Below are 23,052 nucleotides of genomic sequence, written 5' to 3'. Positions count from 1 at the left end.
GACAACTTGGATGAAGCAGTCGTCATCCAGTTGTTCAAGCTATAAAGTGTCTGGCTCAGCTGGTGGGCGGTGATAGGATGGGCCCAAGAAGATGGAATCCTCGGGCCAACTGAAGTCGAGGGACCAACAGAAGTGGAAGGTCCGGGAGACATGTCAGTAACTGTGGAAGTAGGCTCAGTGCAGGGCTCTAGCGCAACCGGCTCTTCAGACTGGCCGGTTGGGGCAGAAGCAGGCAACTTGTAATTTTTGTCCTTGGGGTTGTCTGACCCCTTCAAACTGTACCATGAAAACGGAGCCACAGGTTTGACCTTTACATCAAAAGGTCTCTTCTCCACCTCCAGGTCCCGGAAATACATAGTGAGGGTGCTGGGAAAAGGGTAGTTCCGGTCATGCACAACCCCACTGCAGAAATGATGTAGGACATCACATTGCCCACAGTTATAGGATATCCCACCATAATAGAAGCAACAAGAACAGCCCGAGTGAGTGGAATAGTCTGATCATGGGTAGTGGGGTCGAGCCGACTACACACAAAAGTCAACCACCCTCTTTACTCAAAGTTAAAGGTTCTCCAAAGTATTTTGGTCCCTGCTTGTAACCACTCTGGAACCGTACCCGGGATTGCCAGGTATGAAGTTAACCACGGATGAACCTCCTCGCCCATTGCCAACTTTTCATTGTAAAGGGACTCATCTTCATCATTGAACCCTAGGTATTCATTTATTTCCTTCCCGATAAATACCACATTTTTGTTTCTCAGTTTGGTCACCTTAGTTCCCTTCAAGATGTGGGCCACATTGGTATAGAACTCCTTGACCATATGCTTATTCACCTTCACATAATTATCTTTAAAGAACTCCCAACCCACCTGAGCCTGAAACTGTCTATGTACATTGGAGTGTAGGGGTAGGAGGTCTCTGTCAATGAAACTCCTCTCAAGAATCAATTTTCGTGCCGGCCACCATTCCCTAAACTTGTGGAACGCCTCCTGGCTGACGAATCTATCCTCCCAAATAGCGGGATTCCTAGTCCGGTCAACACCCCCAACCTGCAGCACACCACCCCCGGTAACTCCCCATCTCCCTCATCACCTCTAGCACCATCTCCAGATATTGATGCTGTGGGGGAGGTAGAGTATTTATCCCTACTACTTGCCGCTGATCCCTCAGACGACCCAGAAGAAATGTTGATTGAAGCTAGAGCATCGGGGGAAGATTGAGGAGTGTCTTTATGTATGGCATTTTCCGGATATGGGATGTAAAGAGGGACTGAATCTGAAGAGATCTCCTGGGAGGGCTCATACTCACTCCCCGAGGTGTCAAGGGCTCTATCAGCCGCTTTGATTGCTTTTCTCATGTCCCTTATGTTTTGTCTAGAATGGGGAGTGAGTTTTACCATTCGTTGCTTCCCTACCCGGGAGGAATTACCTCGGCCGGGTTGTTTGGCAACTTTACCTCGTTGTTTGACCATTATGTGCAAGCATACACATCTAACATAGTTAGTATCAACACAAGTAGTGAAACAAGTCTTGAAATTGAATTGCAGACAGCAGGTTAAATGTTGCAGAAATAGTTGCAGAACATGGCACCGCGACCCACACAAACAGGAGTGCAGCCACACTGGGGGCACCGGGGACCGCAGTCTGCATTGGGACAAGGCCCTGGCAACATCTCTCTGATTCTGCCCACCGCGGACCGCACAAACAGTAGTGCGGCCGCATTGGGGCACCGCGGACCACATAAAAGCGACTGCGGTCCGCAATGATGTAAGGACTGAAACACCACTTCTCTGAGTCCAACCACCACGGCCCGCACAGAGTAGCACCACATCCGTGGTGGGCCAGCGCGGACCGCTTAAAGTGCAATGCGGCCGCACTAGGCATAGGTTCAATTTAGATCACATGGGCACCGCGGTCCGCACAAAATGGTAATGCGGACCGCGTCAGGGCACCGCAGACCGCACAAAGGCGACCGCAGGCCGCGGAGAGTACTTTGAACATGCACAAAGTCAGGGTTTAAGTTTGTGCTATTTTTGTTCAAATTCTCCACCTAACTTGTCTCTACTCATTTTACCCAATTCACAAAGGTCTCTAAACACACAATATCCCTCCATTACACTTTCCGAGGCTAATAAATGAAATAAAAATGAGAAGAAGAATAGACTCTAGCTACTGGGCATGAAAAACAAAATGAAATTATAATATAAAACAAAGAAAAATGATGAAATATTACTAGATTGTGATGATGAGATGAAATTAATCAGGCTAAACACGAATTACTATCAGAAGAGAGAGTGAACAATAGCTTTTAGGGGTCTGAGTGTTAAAATTTCGAAAGTGTAAGTTGTGACCCTTGGGCTCTATTTATAGAAAAACAGTAGGACCCAGCATTACTTATTAGCACGGCCACACAAAACCAACCGCGGACCGCGCTGGGTTTGTTCAGAATGAAGCTTGAGCAGGCAACCTCCGCGGTCCGCACAAAACAGACCGTGGCCGTGGAGGTCTGCCACAGTCTGCACTAAATGGAATGCGGTCGCGGTGGCAAACTTCAGAGAGTACCACTTTTCACCATCGCCAGTGCGGACCGCACAAAAGCAACCATGGTCGCACTGGCAATCTTCATAGACCATTCAACTCTCTCTCTTTTTTTTAAAACTATTTTGCACTGCATCAACTCAATCCCTGCAACATCTCACAATCAGTTAGCTCAAAAATCAAACCTACACTACCAAGGAAACCCAGAAAATAACAAAAAGAAAAAGACATGGGTTGCCTCCTAAGCAACGCCTAATTTAACGTCGCGGCACGACGCATGTTACCAACACATCATTTTAGATGGAGAAGTGCCACCACGTGGCTATCATCAAATTTCCCAAGATAATGCTTGACCCGATGTCTATTGAGTCTGAATACTTCACCATTCTTGTTGCTTAGATCAAGAGCACCAAATGGGGTCACGAACACAACTTCAAACGGCCCACTCCACTTTGATTTGAGCTTACCCGGAAATAGACGTAACCAGAGTTGAACAAGAGAACCATATCTCCAACCTTGAACTTTTTGACCCGATCATATTTGTCGTGAAGGTACTTCATTTTGTCCTTGTACAAGGACGAGCTTGAGTAGGCATGGAATCTAAAATCATCAAGCTCATTAAGTTGTTTAACCCGCAGATTTGCCGCAACATCCCATTCTAAGTTCAACTTCCTCAAAGCCCACATGGCCTTGTGCTCTAATTCCACCGGAAGATGACAAGTTTTCCCAAACACTAACTAGTACGGTGACATACCAATCAGGGTTTTGTAAGCCGTCCGATAAGCCCAAAGAGCATCATCCAACTTTTTCGACCAATCGGTCCTATTAGCATTGAGAATTTTAGACAAGATACTTTTAATTTCTCTGTTGGAGACTTCCACTTGCCACTACCTTGAGGATGATAGGGGGTCCAACTTTTTCGACCAATCGATGGCTTTGTTGGTGGAGTTTTGCAGTTTTCAAGATCCAAGGATAGCCTCCTAGGCTTATATGAATATGAACCCATACCAAGCAATGCATTCACGAACTCCACTCTACTAGCATCATCATTGACATCCATATTAAGAAGCACGGCCTCAAGGGGATCTTCAACATGGATCATGGAACTTGTGTCATCCACTATCATAGTTGTGACAATGTCTACAAAAGAACACACTTCCGTGCTATTAGGTTGTCTCATTGATTTGCAAACATGGAATACCACATTCTCATCCCCCACTCGGAAAGTCAACTCACCCGCTTCAACATCAACTAATGCCTTCCTGTAGCTAGGAAGGGTCTACCAATAATAATCGGCACTTCAAAGTCCACCTCACAATCCAATATGACAAAGTCGGCTGGCAATATAAACATATCCACCCAGACAAGTACATCATCTATTATGCCCAAAGGTCGCTTCATCGAATGATCCGCCATTTGAAGTCTCATTAAGGTAAGTCAAGGTTGTCCAATTCCCAAAATCTTGAAGACCGAGTACGACATCAAATTTATGCTAGCCCCCAAGTCACAAAGGGCCTTGGCGAAATCCGCACTTCCGATAGTACAAGGGATAGTAAAAGCTCTGGGGTCCTCAAGCTTGGGTGCCATTGAATGCACTATGTCACTCACTTGATGAGTCATTTTAATTATTTCACACTCCATTGACCTCTTCTTTGTACCAAATCTTTCATGAACTTAGCGTACCCCGACATTTGCTCAAGCGCCTCTACCAAAGGCACATTGATTGTGAGGCTCTTCATCATGTCAATGAACTTTTTGAATTGATTGTCACTCTTTTGCTTTGCTAACCGTTGAGGATAAGGTGGTGGTGGCCTAGGCAAAGGTGCCTTGGCCTTTGGTACAACCGGCTCGAGCATGTCAATCACGTGCTCCCTAGACGAGTTCACGGCATCTTGAGTCTCTACCTCGGCTTCATCATCAATATCAATCCGCACATCATTGTTCACATTTTGGTTAACCATATCATCAACAATCAAAGGTACGTCATTATCCCGCAACTCAACATCTTCATCCATAACTTGCTTTTGCTTTGATGCATTCACATCACCGCCTCTCCCACTTCTTGTTGTAACTGCCATCACATGATTATTATTACCACCCTTCGGATTCACTACCGTATCACTTGGTAGCATACCCTTGGGATGAGTATTCAACGCTTGAAAGATTTGTCCTAAATTCACCTCCAAGTTCCGGATAGATGTATTATGAGAAGCTAATTGGGCATCGGAATCTTGGTTCTTTTTCATCATTTCTCGAACATGCTTTCAATTCTCCCCATCTCACTCCCGAAAGAACTCGGACCTTGAGAAGGAAAGAGGGGTGAATTGTTCGGTTGTTGGTACATGGGGGGCCTTTGAAAGCCTTGCCCCCGGTTGCCTTGGTTGTCTGGGAGCCACTGGCGGTGCCGGAGGAGGGTCTGGAATATTGTTGTTCTCATTTGCATTTACATTGGCATTTCGGCCTCTCCGTGGAACTTGAGGTAAGACCTCATCTTGTTCTAGATCCTCTACCTCCTCCCTCGCTATCACGTTTCTGAGAGGGTCATTTGCATTAAGAGCCATTTGTACCTGATTGATCGACACAAACAAAATTAGTAAACCAGAAGTAAAGAGAAGCAAAACACAAAACTAAATAAACAGATAGTCAACACCGTAAGCTCCCCGGCAACGGCGCCAAAAAGTGATCGCTGCCAACTCAATGCTACACTAAGGTAGGAGGAGCGGGTCGCAATATCTTTTACCCGATATGAAGGTCGGGATCGAATTCCTCAATGAGCTAGTAGTAGAGTTGGATTGTCTGTCTATCCTAAAGATGTGTTTGTACTCCTAATGTCACTTCAAACATTTTTGGGTTTTCAAATTATAACTATTTTTGTAAAACTATTGATTAACACTAAATTATGCTACGAGAATATTGTTGAGTTGTATCTAATGGGAAGAAGGGCACTAGGGTCATGACACTACCTAGGTAGCTAATTGACGGGTAGATGTTACTAAGGTTCAATTGACATAAGTGGGGCTTATGCTATAACTGATGCACAATTTTACCCACTCACACACTTCTCGGTAGAGAGAGTGACTTTGCCCGTTGACTCTCTCGAGACCAAATGGGTAGGCAAATTAGACCAAGCAACTAGGGTTCAAGTAGGGTAATTACTCTCTCGAGGTTTAACCCGTTAATTGAGACTATCATTTCTCATGAGTCCATCCCAATTCCTTGTTGGGTCAATTTTGGGGTTATAGACTCTTTTTCTCAAGAAGAATTAAACCCACAAAGCTTAAATCAGTGTTTGCAACTACCAATTCTAGAATTAAACATAAAATCAACCCAAATAACAAATACCCATAGTCAATCTAACACTAGATGGAAATACCCATCAATTACCCATACTAGGATTGAGCCATAACCCTAGCTAATAGGTTTAGCTACTCATGTTAGATAAAGAAATTGAAGAAATAGATGAAGAACTAAGCATATTAATTAATTGCTAAAATTAAAATACAAGAATCTATGGTAAATGTAAAGCAAAAGTGCCAAAAATGGCTACAAAATTCGTTCTCACGAGCGCAGCTGTTGTCTGATATGTCTCAATCGCTAAAAAATGGTAAAATGTTCTACTATACTAGGCTGGAAAAACTGGACAAAAATACCCCTGCGAGGTCAGTGCGGACCGCATTAAATGGACCGCGGCCTCTCTGGGCTTTCTTCTGCTTCTCTGAACTTGGACACTGCGGACCGCGATCGCAGCCACGGAGGGAGCTGGCACGGTCCGCGCAACCACGATCGCAGACCGCATGGAACTGGCTTTGCAAACTCAATCTCTCTGAACCTCATGACCACGAACCGCACAAAAGAGTATTGCGGCCATAGAGCCTTCACCGCAGACCGTGAGGTGTGTACCGCGGTCGCGCTTCTTCTAGTCCTGATTCACCAACTCTCGGAACCACCTAGTGCGGCCGCATTCCACTTTGCGCGGTCCACACTAGGCCTTCTTTTCTCAATATTTCTTGGTCTTTGATACTTGAGCAGGTTTCACTCCTTTTTGAGCCGATCTTTGATATTTCGTCACTTTGTCGATCAAACCTGCGATCAAGCACAACTTGTGAGCCTTTTAGGACTATTTTGTAACAATATATGATCAAAGCATAGGCAAGTAGGGGCATAAAACATGTTAAAATCCTGACTTATCAGTACCCTAGTAAAGCAAATGATAGCTTCTTGTGCCACTGCTTATGCTTCTCTATCATCTTCCTTAGTAACTTCTTGATGTTCTTATTAGTGGCTTCTGCGGCTCCATTCATCTGAGGTCTGTAGACTATAGAATTCTTGTGTTTGATCTTGAAGGTTTCACACATAGCTTTCATCAAGTCATTGTTGAGATTGGAGCCATTATCAGTGATGATTAACTCCGGAATCCCGAATCGGCAAATAATGCGGTCGCGGACAAAGTCTGTCACGACTTTCTTAGTTACTGCTCTATAAGACGATGCTTCGACCAATTTGGTGAAATAGTCGATTGCTACTAGGATGAATCTGTGCCCATTGGACGCGGCATGTTTGATTGGTCCAATAACGTCCATTCCCCAGGCGGCGAACGACCATGGTGAGCTTGTTGCAGTAAGCTCATTTGGGGATACCTTGATCATGTCTGCATGTATCTGGCAGCGGTGGAATTTTCGAACATACTGGATACAATCTATTTTCATAGTCATCCAGAAGTAACCAGCCCGGAGTATCTTCTTGGCTAAGACAAAACCGTTCATATGTGGACCGAAGGTCCCAACATGGATTTCTCTAGCAGTTTAGATGCTTCTTTCACGTCGACACACCTTAGTAATCCCAAATCAGGAGTCCTCCTATATAAGATACCTCCGTTGTGAAAGAAATTGTTGGACAACCTCCGAAGTGTGCATTTCTGAGTAGGTTTTGCAAGTTCCGAGTATTCTCCTTTCGTCAAATGTTCCTTGATATCATGAAACTAAGGCTTTCCGTCTACTTCTTCCTCAACATGAGCACAATAAGCTGGCTAATCATGGATCTTTACCGGAATAGGATCTATAAAGTTCTTGTCTGGGTGTTGTATCATGGATGATAGGGTAGCCAGTGCATTGGTGAATTCATTCTGGACTCTAGGGACATACCGGAATTCTGTCTTTGTGAACCTCTTTCTCAACTCCTGTACATGATGCAGATAAGGGAGTATTTTGGAGTTCTTGGTCGCCCATTATTCTCAGACCTGATGTATAAGCAAGTCTTAATCCCTAATTACTAGCAATTCTTGAATGTTCATGTCAATGGCCATCTTGATCCCTAAGATGCAGGCTTCGTTCTCGACCATGTTGTTGGTGCAAGGAAACCTGAGTTTGGCAGACATCGGATAACACTGACCGGTTTCTGATACTAGGACTGCTCCTATGCCGACTCCTTTGAAATTTGCTGCTCCATCGAAAAACATTCTCCAACCGTCATAGGATTCTGCAATATCTTCTCTTATGAATGATACCTCTTCGTCAGGAAAGTACGTTTTTAGGGGTTCGTACTCTCCGTCCACAGGATTTTCAGCAAGGTGATCTGCTAGTGCCTATCCTTTGATTGCTTTCTGAGTTACGTAGACAATGATAGATTCACTCAACAGGATTTTCCACTTGGCTAGCTTTCCAGTGGGCATGGGTTTCTGAAAGATGTACTTCAAAGGATCCATCCTTGATATGATATATGTAGTATAGGCACAGAAGTAATGCCTCAACTTCTGAGCTACCCAAGTCAGAGCGCAACAGGTGCGTTCTAACAGAGAATACCGGGCCTCGTACAGGGTGAACTTCTTGCTGAGGTAATAGATGTCCTGCTCCTTCCTCCCCGTCTCAGCATGTTTCCCTAGGATGCAACCGAAAGCTCTGTCCAGTACCGCAAGGTAGAGTAATGGAGGTCTACCTGGCTCGGGCGGGACCAAAATTGGTGGTGTTGACAGGTACTCCTTGATTCTGTCGAAGGCCTTTTGGTAGTCATCAGTCCATTTGGTAGTGGCGTCCTTCTTTAACATCATGAAGATTGGCTCTCAGAGGACAGTAGATTGTGCTATGAACCGGCTGATGTAGTTGAGTCTCCCGAAGAAACTCATTACATCCTTCTTGTTCTTTGGTGGTGGCAATTCTTGAATAGCTTTGACTTTTGATGGAACCAGTTCTATTCCTCGGTGACTCACAATAAACCCAAGTAGTTTTCCAGCAGGAACCCCAAATGTACACTTTGCGGGATTCAGTTTTAGGTTGTACCTTCGCAGCCTGTTGAAGAACTTCCTCAAATCTTCCATGTGCTCAGTGGCTTTCTTGAATTTGATGATAACATCGTCTACATATACTTCGATCTCCTTGTGTATCATATCGTGGAAAATGGTGGTCATGGACCTCTTGTAGGTGGCCCCAGCATTCTTTAATCCGAACGGTATCATCTTGTAATAGTACATCCCCCACGGCATAATGAAAGCCGTTTTCTCAGCATTTTCTTCATCCATCCAGATCTGATGATACCCCGCAAAACAATCTACAAATGACTGCAACTCATGCTTGACGCAATTGTCAATCAGGATGTGTATGTTTGGCAAGAGGAAGTCATCTTTCGGACTAACACAGTTGAGATCCCGGTAGTCGACACAGACTCTGACCTTCTCGTCCTTCTTTGGTACTGGCACAATGTTGGCTAAGCATGTTGGGTATTCTACTACCCTGTGAACCTTGGCTTTGACTTGCTTAGCGGCTTCTCCTTGATTTTCAGACTCATGTCAGGCTTAAACTTTCTAAGCTTTTGCTTTACCGGCGGCCATGCTGGATCGGTTGGTAGTTTGTGAGCCACAATAGATGTACTCAGACCATTCATGTCATCATACGACTAGGCGAATATGTCCTCACATTCCCTTAGAAATTCTGTATGTTCTTCCTTTTCTGACGGTGACAAATGAATGTTGATTCATGTTTCTTTGATGTTCTCTGCATCTCCCAGGTTAACAATCTCAGTCTCGTCTAGGTTGGACTTAGGTCTGTTCTCAAAATTCTCGACTTCTTTAACAATCTCTTCTGGTATGTCATCTTTCTCTGAATCTGTATCTGTTTGTTGCGTTGTCTCGTTGCACGTCACATACATTGGTTCATCAAGATAAGTAATAGTAATGTTATATAAGTAAAGTAATGAGAGAAAATAATAAGAGTAAGATTTATAGGGAAAATCAAAATGCTTTGATAAATTACATAACTATTTTGAACATTGAAGATCTTATTGCGATATTTTAAAATGTGAAAGGAAAGTCAACTAGTAAAAATAAAAGATAGTGCATGATGCTTGTTCAGCCTTGCTACCCCGAGTATTTTCGAGCTCTGTTGGTTCTGATAGTCTAGTTGTTGAGGCATGTTCCTCTGCTTACTACTTGTATGGAAGGGCCTTCTTCCCCCTCCTCCTCGAAAACAACACAACAATCCATATCATCGTCTTCTAAGAACAAATTCCTCACTGCTGCCAATGCTTCCTCTTCTTATAACCCATAAATAACATCGGCTGGCTGGAAAGTCTGCTCCAGCGGATAGTAAGGACCGCGCCATAGTGGTGACTAATTGTTGAATTCCTCCCAAGTGTGCTCATATCCCATACCGAAGGTGGTGCCATGTTTCTTTATTTTGATAGGCTTAGCGATTCCTTAGAGGTTCCTGCCAAGTCCCTTTCCAGGTTTGTATCCGCTCCAGTTCAATATACTCTCGATATTGTTATCCCACCATATGTCTTTGTCAACAGCGTTCACTCTTTCGATCTGATGGTAGGTTTCCCCTCCCAGCTTCCTTCTACCTTCTATTGGCGGAATGGTCTGGCGACTGTATATAAGATTGCTTTCGTCGCCGTGAATGATTACCTCTTGATGGTTCCATTCGAATTTCAATGTCTGATGTAGTCTCGATGCCATAGCCCCAGCAGCATGAATCCATGGTCGTCCCAGTAGTAGATTGTAAGATGCCGGTATGTCTATCACATGAAAATCAACATCGAACCAAGTAGGCCCCATTTGCAAACACAGGTTGATTTCCCCAATGGTGGACCTTTGGGAACCATTGAAAGTTTTGACATTGATGGCCCCCTCCTTGATCTCATGCAGCCCCTTTCCCAATGTCCTGAGTGTTTTCAACGGACAAATATTGAGGCTGGACCCTCCATCAATCAGGATTCTGGTGATAAAATAATCTCCGCATTACACGGTGATGTGCAACGCCTTGTTGTGACTAAACCTTTCGGGTGGCAGCTCATCTTCATGGAAAGTGATCTTGTGACTTTCTAATACCTGCCCCATTATGTTTGTCATCTCTCCTCTGGTGATGTTGCTTGGTACATATGCCTCGCTCAGCACCCTTAACAAGGCATTCTTGTGTGCATTGGAATTTTGTAGCAAAGCTAGGATAGAAATTTGTGTCGGCGTTTTGTTCAGCTGATCAATGACCGAGTATTCCTTGGCTTGTATCTTTCTCCAAAGATCATCGGGCCTAGTTTTAGTTATGGCTGTCCGACTAGAGGCCTTCTTGCTTGACTCAGCCAAATGTTCCGGGGTATAAACCCTACCAGTTCTCGTCATACCTGTGCCGCAACGGCTTCCCGAACTTGACCATCCCTTTTCTTTTTTCCTCGGATGTGTAGTCCCAAGGTAGGGCATTTGTATGGAATGGTGTTATGGCAGACATTGCCACCAGAATTGGCGTGGCTATCTTTACTCCGAACGGAGCATTCACCTTAGGCGGTAAAACTGCAATTTCGAAAGGTGTAGATGCATTTGCTGGTGACATAAATTCGACCTCGATTGGTGTTGGCGTCTTTGCAGAGGATGGTGCTTCAAACTCAAGTGGCATGGACATATTTACCTCGGCGTCCCCAGAAGGCCGAATCTGGACTACAATCGGATTAAGGGTGACTATTGGCTTCTTTGGATCGTCGCCTTCTGTGATCAAACCGATCGATCCCTTGGGGTCCCAATCATCCTCTATTTCAACCATGTGAACACCTCCACCCTTGTGGTCTGGCAGAGGGTTATTGCGGACATTCAGAGTAGGCTCCTTTGCCATAATAATCTTGTTATCAATTAGGGCCTGGATCTTGTCTTTCAAGGAGCGACATTCATCGATGGTATGTCCTTTCATGCCGGAATGGTATGCACAGGATTTGTTTGGGTTGACCCATTGAGAAGGGTTCTCAGGGTTTATGGCAGGGATAAAGGTGACATAACCAATAGCTTTGAGCCTTTCGTATAGCTGGTCAATGGGTTTAGCAATGGCGGTATACTGTTTCAGAGGTCTTCGGTCAAGATTTGGTCGAAGTTTAGGAAAGTTTTGATATGTGGGAGGCGATTGATAGTGGGATGGTTGAGCATTGTAGGCTTGGTAGACATGTGCAGGTTGGGAATATCTTGGTGAGGTAGGTTGATATGTGGGAGGTGGAGGTGATTGATAAGTGGGTGGTGGAGTTTGGTAAGATGGTGAGAGTGCCTAGTAGTTCGGAGTAGATTGATATGTGAGTGGAGGTATTGGATAGGTTTGGGATTTGATAGGGGATTCGGTTCTTTGTGTCACCATTACGGTGCCTACGTCCCTTTTCTTGGACGTACCACCAGACTGTAAAGCCTTATTGGTGGCTTGTAAGGCTTCAAAGTTTGTAACCATACAACTTTTGATGCCTTCTTCGATCCTTTCTCCCAGCTTGATGATGTTAGAAAATTTATGGTTCTCAATCAACATTAGCCTTTCATAATATTGCGGGTCCTGAGCCCGGACAAAAAATTTGTTCATTTGTTCCTCCTCTAAAGCAGGCCTGACCTTAGCAGCTTCTGATCTCCAGCGAGTAGCATACTCGCAGAATATTTCTGTGGGCTTCTTCTTTAGGTTCTGGATGTAGAACACATCTGGTGCATTTTCTGTGTTGAACCTGAATCTATCCATAAAGTCGGATACCATACTCACCCAGTTCGACCATTTCTTCGGATCTTAGCTAATGTACCAAGACAGAGCATCTCCTTTCAGACTCATCATGAAAAGTTTCATGCGGATCCTCTCGTCCTTTCCTACCCCGACCAGCTTTTTGCAATATGTTCTCAAATGAACTCTTGGATCTTCTCTACCATCAAACAACTCGAACTTAGGAGGTTTGTACCCCTCGGGCAGTTTGACATCGGGTTCTACGAAAAGATCTTCGTAGTTCAACCCTTCAATCCCCTTACTTCCTTCAACGTCCTGAATTCGGCTAGTTAATTTCTTGAGTTCTTCAGCCAGATTCCTAATGAGCAAGTCTTTATTATTAGACTCGGATAAGCTTGAGATGGGTTGGGTGGAGTGTGGCATGGTTTCCACGTATATGGGGGTGTTACGATGGGTGTGAAAGTGGTCATTTGTGGAGTTTTGGGGCTCCAGGATGGGCAGTAGAGTATTTTTGGTAGTGTGGCAGGTGTTGCAGTGGCGGTGAGGAGCGGGATGGTTTAGTGGCTTTGGAATATTTTGTGGAGGTGTGGGGTCTTGAGCATTTGGGAAGTTGACATTTGGAGTGGTGAGGGAAAATGACAAATTCGCCAGATTCCGAACTTGATCAAGTTCCTCCTGGAACTTCAACAGTTTCTACTCGAGTTGGGACACACTTTCTTTGGAAACCTGAGTACCATGAGTGACCTCTACCCGTTCAGTTGAGTTTTCCTTTCTGGTGTTGTTCAAATCTTCCATCTTCCCTTTGTTCTTGTTTCTGATAGGACTAAGAGGAGGAGTGGGTGGAGGGCCCTTGGATCTCGTTGAATAAGATGATGATGCTAGAGTGCACGAAATAACCTTTTGGGGAGGGAGATAATAAAAACAAAAACAAAGAATAAAATCAAAGGTAACCAAGTTAGTAAGGATCATAAAAAGTATTGCAGTATTTAAACACAAAGTGCGAGAATTTAAATCGTGTCCTAATTTGGGGACCTTTTTGTGCCCGATGTAGGCCTAGCAACAAATTGATTTGGAGAACTTAGGATGTTAAATACCTCATTTTATTGATAAAAGGTAGATGAATCCCAAATTGACACTAAATAAATAGGAAATGAAAAATCACTAATGGTCATTGGCCTTATTACATTTTGTAAAGCGAAAAAAGGAAAAACTCCTATCTACTTGGTCCCAGAAAGACCATCCCCAGACTCGGCATCTTTGGCTCCATCGAATAGCTTCACCAACTCGCAGAGTCCCAGCAATAGATAAGCTCTGGCTAGGTGTCCGCCCTCGTTTCCTTCAGCATTCTGGCAATCCTTGATTCTTTTGAGAAATTTCCCTTCCAGCTCTACTAAACCCCGCTCCAAGTATCCCAGTCATTGTTGGCACTGACAGCCATGTCTTTCCACTCTTCAGTCAGCCTTTGGTGGGCTTCTTGTATCTCACAGTGCTCGCTTTCACATTTCCGAATCCTCTTGCACAGTTGATTGTATTTGACCTGTGCCTCGGCCCTATCGTCTATGATCCTGTGGCCCCTAGCAAGTCCTAGCTGACCCAGACCATCATGATTAGATTCTAACCAGCCTGAATAGTAGGGAGCGCAACCAGCATGGTATCTGTCTGGTTCAATAGTGTCTCTTCCCATGATGATCTTGTAATGCCACATATGCTGAGCTTGGCACTTATAGGGACTATCATCAGCTTGGAAGTCGGCCCGTATTGTATAACCTGCTTCCTACCAACTTGTCTTATAACTCGAAGAGGGACATAAGGGTAGGTTCATATCAGACCGATTAATATCAACATCCATTGTATTTGATCCTCAGTTAGGTTTTCAAATAGCTCTAACCATCCCTTGGCGTCTTCTGGCTGGCGAACATGTTGGGCATGTAATTCATCTGCCTTGGATGATAGAAAGTTATATGATCATCCCATCCCCTTCGTTGAATCTCTTGCCATTATTCACCCCTTTGGAGGTGTTCTACGAGCCAGAGCTGGAGTAGCAAATTGCTGCCCTCGAAGTGTCCGGCTCCTTGTTGACACTTCTCCAAGGCTCGGTATATCCCTGCAATGATCATGGGCACTATGCTGAATGATTGCCCACCAATTCCCTCTATTAGAGTTTTAGTTACCATAGTCAGCCTGGTATGGATCTTTGCTTTCTTCATTGGGAACACTATCAACCCCAGGAAACAAAACATAAATACAAAGACCTTTCGGTGAATATGCCCTAATGATGTGATGGCAAATTCGTCGGGATAGGTACGATAGGACTTGTTGTGACCTTACCTCTCATACAAGTAGTCGAAGGGGATATAAGATTCCTTCAGACATATCAGTTCTGGATTCTTCTTCAGACCCATCATTTTGAGAAAACCCCTACCCTTGCAGTTTTCCGGCATTAACAAACCCAGAGTTTCCCATGGTATACCGGCTAATCCTCATATTTCTTCTAGCAAGGGTGTCATTTCAATGTCCCTGAAGTGGAATACATCCCTCTCACAGTCCCAGAACAAAGTAGCAGCTTCTATGATCTTGTTGTTGGGTTGAATCTCAAGTGAGAAGGTAGATTTCCTAGGTATTTCCGGATAAGAGTCTGATCACTGCAATAAAGATCCTCCCACCAGCTTAGCAATTTTGGGTGGATGTTGGTGACCATGCCGAATCTGGGGATTTTGTGCCTCATATTTCTGCAAGACAAAAGGGTTAGGCCCTTACCCCTACAAGACTCGACTATTAAATACCAATAATTGGAAGAAAACATTTAGTTCTCCAAATAAATGCACAAAACATGGTAGGGTCCATTTGGGTTTTAGAGAAACCCAATGGACTTTGGACAAGGCTATCTTAAAGAGTCATTATGCAGACAACATAACTGACTCGGCTAGGTTTGACCATGATGCATGCACAATTAAACAGAGTAAGGTTTCTATAGGGTTTTAGACTGGTACCCTTAAGCAGACAACTCAAGAGGGAAAGGCGCGGAACTGTCGACTACACTGTTGATCGACTGGTTTTACCACAAATACACGGAAAGGCTTATTTGTAGTAAAACCAGTCGATCAGCGGTGCAGTCGATGGTTCCGTGCCTTCCCCCTCGAGTTGTCTGCTTGAGGGTACCAGTCTAAAACCCCATTGTAACCTTACTCTAATTGAAATTATGCATGCATCATGGTCAAACCTAGCCGAATCAATATGTTGTCCACATAATTATCCTTTAAGATAAGCCTTATCCAAAAGTCCATCGGATTTTCCATAATCCCAATGGACACAACCACGTTCTATGCATTAATTTGGAGAACTAAATGCCGAAGATATGCTGATCATAAATATATAAATAGTCAAGTCTGATGGGGTTAATGCCTAACCCTTTTTGTTTTGAATAAAATGAGGCACGAGGTCCCCAGATTCGGTATGGTTAGCAACATCTCACCATTGCTGCTAGATTGGTGGGAGGACCTTTCCTCAAGTAGTGACAAGAAACATGTGAGAAAGTACCTGGGTAACCTGCCTTCCTTGCTAGATATTGAGCCAAACAACAAGTTGATCGAGGCTTCCACTTTATTCTAGGATAGCGAAAGGGTTGTGTTTCATTTCGGCGGTATAGAAATGACACTGCTTCTAGAAGAAATTGGAGGGCTTGCAGGATTGACTTGGGATAGTCCTGGGTTATTGGTACCAAAAAATCGTACTAGCAAGGGACTTTTTAAGATGATGAGGCTGAAGAAGAATGTCGACCTAGTGTGCTTAAAGGAATCTTACATACCTTTCGAATATCTGTATGAGAGGTATGGCCATATCAAGTCTTTCCGTACCTACCATGATGATATCTCTGTCACTTCTCTGGGTCACATCCACCGCAGAGTATTTGTATTCATTGTATACTTCTTAGGCCTGTTAGTGTTCCCAATGAAAAAGGGAAGAATCCACACTAGGTTGGCCATGGTTGCCAAGACTTTGATGAAAGGTATTAATGGATAGACATATACCATAGTCTACATGATCATAGTCGACATCTACAGGGCTCTGGGGCGCTGTCAAAGAGGGGTCAAGAATTTCGAGGGTTGTAATTTGTTGCTGCAGTTATGGTTGTTGGAGCATTTCCAAAAGGGTCACTATTGCCAAGAATTTCTGCGAAGGTCTTAGAACGACCATATTGCCTTCCATAACCCCAAGTGGATGACTTACATTCCTAACAGATTTGCTCAGCTAGAAAGTGCCAAAGAATGGATAAAGTTCTTCGACAATCTGACCGAGGAACAGGTGTAATGGATGTTTGAATGGTTCCCAACAGAAGAATTCATCATCAGATCCAGGGATGCTTCGCACTTGGTGCTGATCGGGTTGAGAGGGATATAACCATATGTCCCTATCTGAGTTCTAAGTCAAGCAGGTAGGAAACAGGTTGTACCAAGGGTTATCAAGATGAGTCATTTTAGGGCAGACTTTCAAGATGACGACGTCCCGTGCCAAGCTCAGCACCTATGGCACTGCAAAATAATTGTGGAGAAGAACACCATTGAGCCAGACAGTTATCATGCAGGGTGCGAGCCTCTCTACCCGGCATAGTTAGAGGACAATTTGAAAGGAATAGTGACACCAGGGGCAAGTCGAGGGAATAGAGTCATAGATGAAGAAGCTGAAACTCAAGTCAAATACAATAGGCTGCGCGACTCTGAAAATGAGCACCGAAAAATACATGAGAGGAATGCGAGGTTGATCGAAGAATGGAAAGAAATGGAAGTCACTTCAAACAGGAAGTTCGAAAATTTGGAGCGAGGAATAGTGGAGCTGGAAGGAAAAGTCATAAAGAGGATCGAAGATTGCCATAATGCTGAAGGAGGACATCTAGCCAGAGCTTACTTGCTGCTGGGTCTGCGCGAGCTGGGGAACCTGTATGATGGAGTCAGGAAGATCGAATCTGAATAAGGTCCTTATGGGATCAAATAGGCTAGATTTATTTGCTTTCCTAAAATATAATAAGGCTAAGTGCCAGTAATGAATTATTTTATTATCTTAGTGTCATTTTGGGATTCGTCTATTTTTATATTATGAAATGAAGCATTTATTGGCATTTAAAGTTCTCCAAATTTATTTGTCGCTCGGCCTACTCCGAGATACGCTAGCTGGCTTTGTTTATTACATCTCACTTTAGATTGCACACAAGGCTTCATTATCCCTAATCCCGCCTTTTAACCCAATGTTATTGATCCCTCATATACTTTGGGAGTGGTGTTGTTCAACAATTACCTAAATATGTACTCTCTCCCGAGTTATGTACACTAAATAGGCACAGTTAATTGAGGATCCTATCAATTAACTACAACAAATACGTAGTTGAACAAATAGAAATTAAACTGACAAACTACAATAACATCACAAGAAGTTCATCCTTCAATAGGTTCCATCAAAACCCTAGACTAAGGAATTAGCTACTCATGACAAAACAAGATAAAACTACTAAATTATTCATAATGGGTAATTGCAAGAAAATAAAAGAGATAGAAAAACTCTAATGTTTGATTGATCTTCTCACACTTGTTCTTGCCTCCAAAGTAGTCTAAAATGAGCTTAAAAAATTCTTGGGCGAGTTTCTAAAGCTTATAAGGGTTTGAAACAAGTTTTCCTGAATTTACACTTTGGTCCCCAAATTTGCTGACGAGTGAACAGTGCACCGCGGTCGCGGCACGACCGCGGTGAATGCTGAGTATTCTGCCTCGCCTCTTGATCTGCCGCGGTTACACCGCGGTAGCGGTGTAATTTTGCTTAGTACATCTTTTTGCTTCTTTGTGCTCGGTACCTCTTGAGTGGGCATTTTCTTCATATTATTGCCTCCAAAATACTTTGTGGTGCTTCCTCACTTAGAATATTCCCTGTGAAACAAAAGAACACCATTTAGAGCATTTTGTTGATAATTTGCCTATAAAAAAACAATAAAGCATGGTAATATTAAGGTGTAATTATCATCTATATAGCCTAATGTCAACAACCCACACTTAAATCATTGCTAGTCCTCGAGCAATCCACCACACTCCATCAAAGTTCCTTCCCTAAGCTTTTCTCTTAACGACTCACACCTTGAACATTTTACCAAAGTTTCACCTAGTAGTGAACCTTTACCTCAAAAGTCTAATCTCTCATACCATGCAATATTCGTACTTATTCAAACTACTCTATACAAGAGTCAAGACTTACCTTTCCTTTGTGAATCACATGCCCTCACATAACACAAGAGAGTAGTTCCATATATAATAATATTTAGAATAACTAGGAACTTAAATAGACAAAATTCGCTCACTCTCAAAAAGAATATTCACATGCCACAAAGATGCACCATAGGCTTGCCCGTAGTGTACTACTCTACTAATCGAGCCCACTCAATTTAAGATCAATAGGACTTCACTTGGTTGTAATGTAGGCTAAAGGATGGGTAGGATATATTTGGATATAGTGACTAACCTCCCTAAGCACTTTTAATACAATTACATTAACCTTCAAAACCATACTTATGTCCACCAAACACTCCACCACTTTTTTATTTAAAACATCCCCATCCATTAGGTGCAATTGTAACAACTACCACTTATCGATTACTACATTGATCCATCTTTTGTTTTCTCTTCTTTTTTTTGGTATTTTCTCTAGACTAACTTCCCTCAAGAAAATTGTCTAAAGGATCCGTTATCAGGAAGAGTCTCCATATTTCCTTTTTTTTTCTTCTCGACTTAGTCCCTCAAGAACCCCGCCGAAAGAGATCCATCGTCAGGACAAGTCACTCACCTATTTTAACTTACCTAATGAACTATTACTCAAAACACCAAAATAATCAAAGCAAAACAAAACAAAACAAAATCAAACAATCAATTGTTACAAATACATATATACAGTGAAGTATCCCCCACCCACACTTAAAATGTAGACATGTCCTCATGGCTTAAAAATTTAAAGAACAGTGAGGTAAAGGAACTTCCCTGAAAGATCACTCCTGATCGGAGATGGTGTCTGGGTTCACGTTGCAAGCACGACCTAGAGCTCTCAGCCATCCTAAGAATTTCTCCTATTTCACCAGTCGGTCGGCCACCGCATCTACGCGGGCACCCAAATCAGTGACTGAGGTACGCAACCTAGCCATCTCCTTCTCCAAAGCTGTCATGCGGGTACTCCGGCGGGGCTGTGATGGGCCTGCCTCGTCAACTCTCGGAGATGGTGGGACCTCAGCTTCCTTAGCATCATCATCATCATTTGATTCATCAACATTCACCACCGGCTCCATCCCAATTCTGATTTTTCTTGCCAAGAACGGGCTTTTAGTGGTAATTTCCCATCAACTCTAAGGTGTTCAGGGACTCTAGCAAGGCGGCATAGCCTGGTGACTAGAGAAGGGAAGTATAAGCCTTTGAGAAACTCAGGTAATCTAATGAGCATCTCGTCATGGAGGAATCGGGCCACATCAAAATCCTTGTGAGCCATGAAAGAGTAGATTGCTGACGCTCGTGGTAGATTGACATCAGTCGTGTTGCTGGAAGGCAACAACCGACTGTTGATAATAGTCAGCCAACACTTAGCCTCCCAATTGAGAGACTGGGAGTTAAGTGTGATCCTGGGCTATATCCATATGTATTCTCTGTGTGGCACATAGATAATTTCAAGAAGAGTCCCCAAAAGGCACTTTTTCGGCTAAAAGTACAATAATCATCAGCTTCTCCCCTGAACGCTAGCAGTCGATAAACCTTGTGGATGGCCTCGATGGATGCATTTACCGGAGTTATGCACACAGTAACAACCCCATTCTCATGCTCCGGGCAGTTCGCATAGAACTCCTTGACCATCTGAACATTGGCCACCTCCGGTACCTCGAAGAAGATGTCCAGCTGACACCTCCTCAATTCATTGAAGATGTTCGGGCATTCCACCTCTAAGGCATGTCTGTCAATATGCACCTCATGTAGCAATTTCTTTGCTGCCTTTGCATTGTATCTGTCCTCCGTCAGTTTGGAGACAAACCTAGTGCTGTCAAATTGTGGTGCACTGGCCTGACTTCTAGCTCTCGATGAGCTTCCTGGTCCACTAGCGGAGGACCCGGTGTTGTGTCTCTTCCTAGATTAACTTATTGTACCTGTCAAACACAGAAAAGCCTATTAGTGTGTGTGTGAAGTGTGTGACTATGGGTGGTTACTCAGAGTTCAAACAACTATGTCACATTAGCCCTTATAACTCCATTGGGGCAATTTCCCAAACACCTTGTGGGCAAGGCACTATCCTAACACATATAGCCTTCATGGGTACATCAAAACTTTCCCAGAATCAAAGATACTACTACACCATCACACCCCACAATACTTCATTCAATACCCACCAACATACACATTTCCGCCACATTAAACACACAGCCCCTTCACCAATCAATCTTAAAAACGAAATTCAAAAGAAAAAACAAGAAGAAACTAACAAAAATCTACTAACAATTACTACACCATTACAACATTAAACTAGCATAAACTACAACAAAATACAAAAAGAAAAGAGAGGGGAGAAGTGAATAACATACCTTAATTGAAGAAGAGTTGAGAGGAATGGAGATGAAGGAGTAGTATGAGTGAAGAAGAAGAAGAAGAAGAAGAAGAAGAATAAGAAAAGAGAGGGATTTTGTTGGGAGTTATGGTTTAGAGAGAGAGAGATGGAGAAATAGGAGAGGGGATCGGGTATTTTAGTGAAATAAGAATGGGGGGTTCTGATATTGTGAGGTGGTGGTTGTAAAAAATAAAAAAAATGAAAACAACATAAAAAATAAAAAAATTTACTTACCTGATGCCGACTGCCGCGGTCGTACCGCGATCGCGGTGGGATTTTTCTCCGTACATATTTTTGCTTCTTTGTGCTCGGTACCTCTTGAGTAGCCGTTTTTTACACATTATTGCCTCCAAAACACTCCGTGGTGCTTCCTCACTTAGAATATTCCATGTGAAAGAAAAGAACACCATTTAGAGCATTTTGTTAGCAATTTGCCTATAAAACAACAATAAAGCATGGTAATATTAAGGTGCAATTATCATCTATATAGCCTAATATCACCTATATAGACTAATTGTCCATCCCGAATTTTGTGCCATCTTATCAAGTAGACTCTGGCCTTCTCTCCATGTTTTGCTCAAAAATGTTCCACCAGCTGAAGCATCAACAATGTTCTTCACGCTATCTGACATTCCCATGTAAAACCGTTGCCCCAACATCAGATCTGGAATACCATGGTGCGGAAATATAACCAGCATCCCTTTGAAACGTTCTCATGTTTCATGCAGTGTCTCCATTGGTCTCTATTTAAAACTCAATATTGCATCAATTTGTTGAGCAGTCATGTTGGGTGGGTGAAACTTATTATGGAATTGCTTGACTAACTTCTCCCAAGTTGTTATGGAATTTATGGGGAGTGAGTTTAGCCAGGTCTAGGCAGCTCCTGTCACTGAGAATGGAAACAATAACAGCTTGATTGCTTCCGGAGTTACGTTGGGCTGCCTTTGAGTTTTGCAAATTGACAGCAAATTCTTCAAGTATTGTTGGGGATCTTCGACTTGTGACCCCGAAAATAGTCCCTTGTTTTCCAACAAGTGCAACATGTTATTCGTGATTTGGAATGATTCAGCCTGTATCTGCGGGACTACAATCGTTGTGGCCAGATTTTCAGCTGTGGGTTGTGCCCAGTCATAGAGAGCAGCCTCTAGCACAAGAGGTGTCACAGGTGCTATTGGCGCTGCTAGGTCTACCACATTGTCCCCCATGTCTGGTTCGATTTGTTCAGTTGTTTGTTGTTGTTTTCTTTTCCGGTTGGCCTGATTCAAGGCCTTAAAAACTTTCTCAGGATCTGATAATGCTTCAAATACTTCACCAGTTCTCGATGAGTTTCTAGGCATGCACCTGTACAGCCCACAACTGAAAATCTGGCCACAACAATTGTAGTCCCGCAGATACAGGCTGAATCATTCCAAATCACGAATAACATGCTGCACTTGTTGCAAACAAGGGACTATTTTCGGGGTCACAAGTCGAAGATCCTCAACAGCACTTGAAGAATTTCCTGTCAATCTACAAAACTCAAACGCTGCCTAACGTAACTCTGGAAGCAATCAAGTTGTTATTGTTTCCATTCTAAGTGACAGGAGCGGCCCAGACCTGGCTAAACTCACTCCTCATAAATTCCATAACAACGTGGGAGGAGTTAGTCAAGCAATTCCATAACAAGTTCCACCCACCCAACAAGACTGCTCAACAAATTGATGAAATTTTGAGTTTTAAACAGAGACCAATGAAGACACTGCATGAAACATGGGAACGTTTCAAAGGGATGTTAGTTATATGTCCGCACCATGGTATTCCAAATCTTATGTTGGGGCAGCGGTTTTACATGGGATTGTCAGATAGCGTGAAGAACATTGTTGATGCTTCAGCTGGTGGAGCATTTTTGAGCAAAACATGGAGAGAAGGCTAGAGTCTACTTAATAAGATGGCGCAAAATTCGGGATGGACAACCAAAAATACACCTATCAC

General features: G+C 43.3%; 1 non-coding gene across 1 annotated transcript; it reads right to left on the bottom strand.

Moving 5' to 3' along the window:
- Positions 1 to 22,771: 22,771 nt before the first annotated feature.
- Positions 22,772 to 22,878, bottom strand: LOC138888801 (small nucleolar RNA R71). The gene has a single exon (XR_011406380.1). It is a non-coding gene; the product is annotated as a small nucleolar RNA R71 (small nucleolar RNA).
- Positions 22,879 to 23,052: the final 174 nt, after the last annotated feature.

This window comes from Nicotiana sylvestris, chromosome 3 (assembly GCF_000393655.2).
Source record: "Nicotiana sylvestris chromosome 3, ASM39365v2, whole genome shotgun sequence".
Lineage (NCBI taxonomy): Eukaryota > Viridiplantae > Streptophyta > Magnoliopsida > Solanales > Solanaceae > Nicotiana > Nicotiana sylvestris.
The sequence above is the reverse complement of the archived record's forward strand: the minus strand, read 5'-3'. Positions and strand labels throughout refer to the sequence as shown.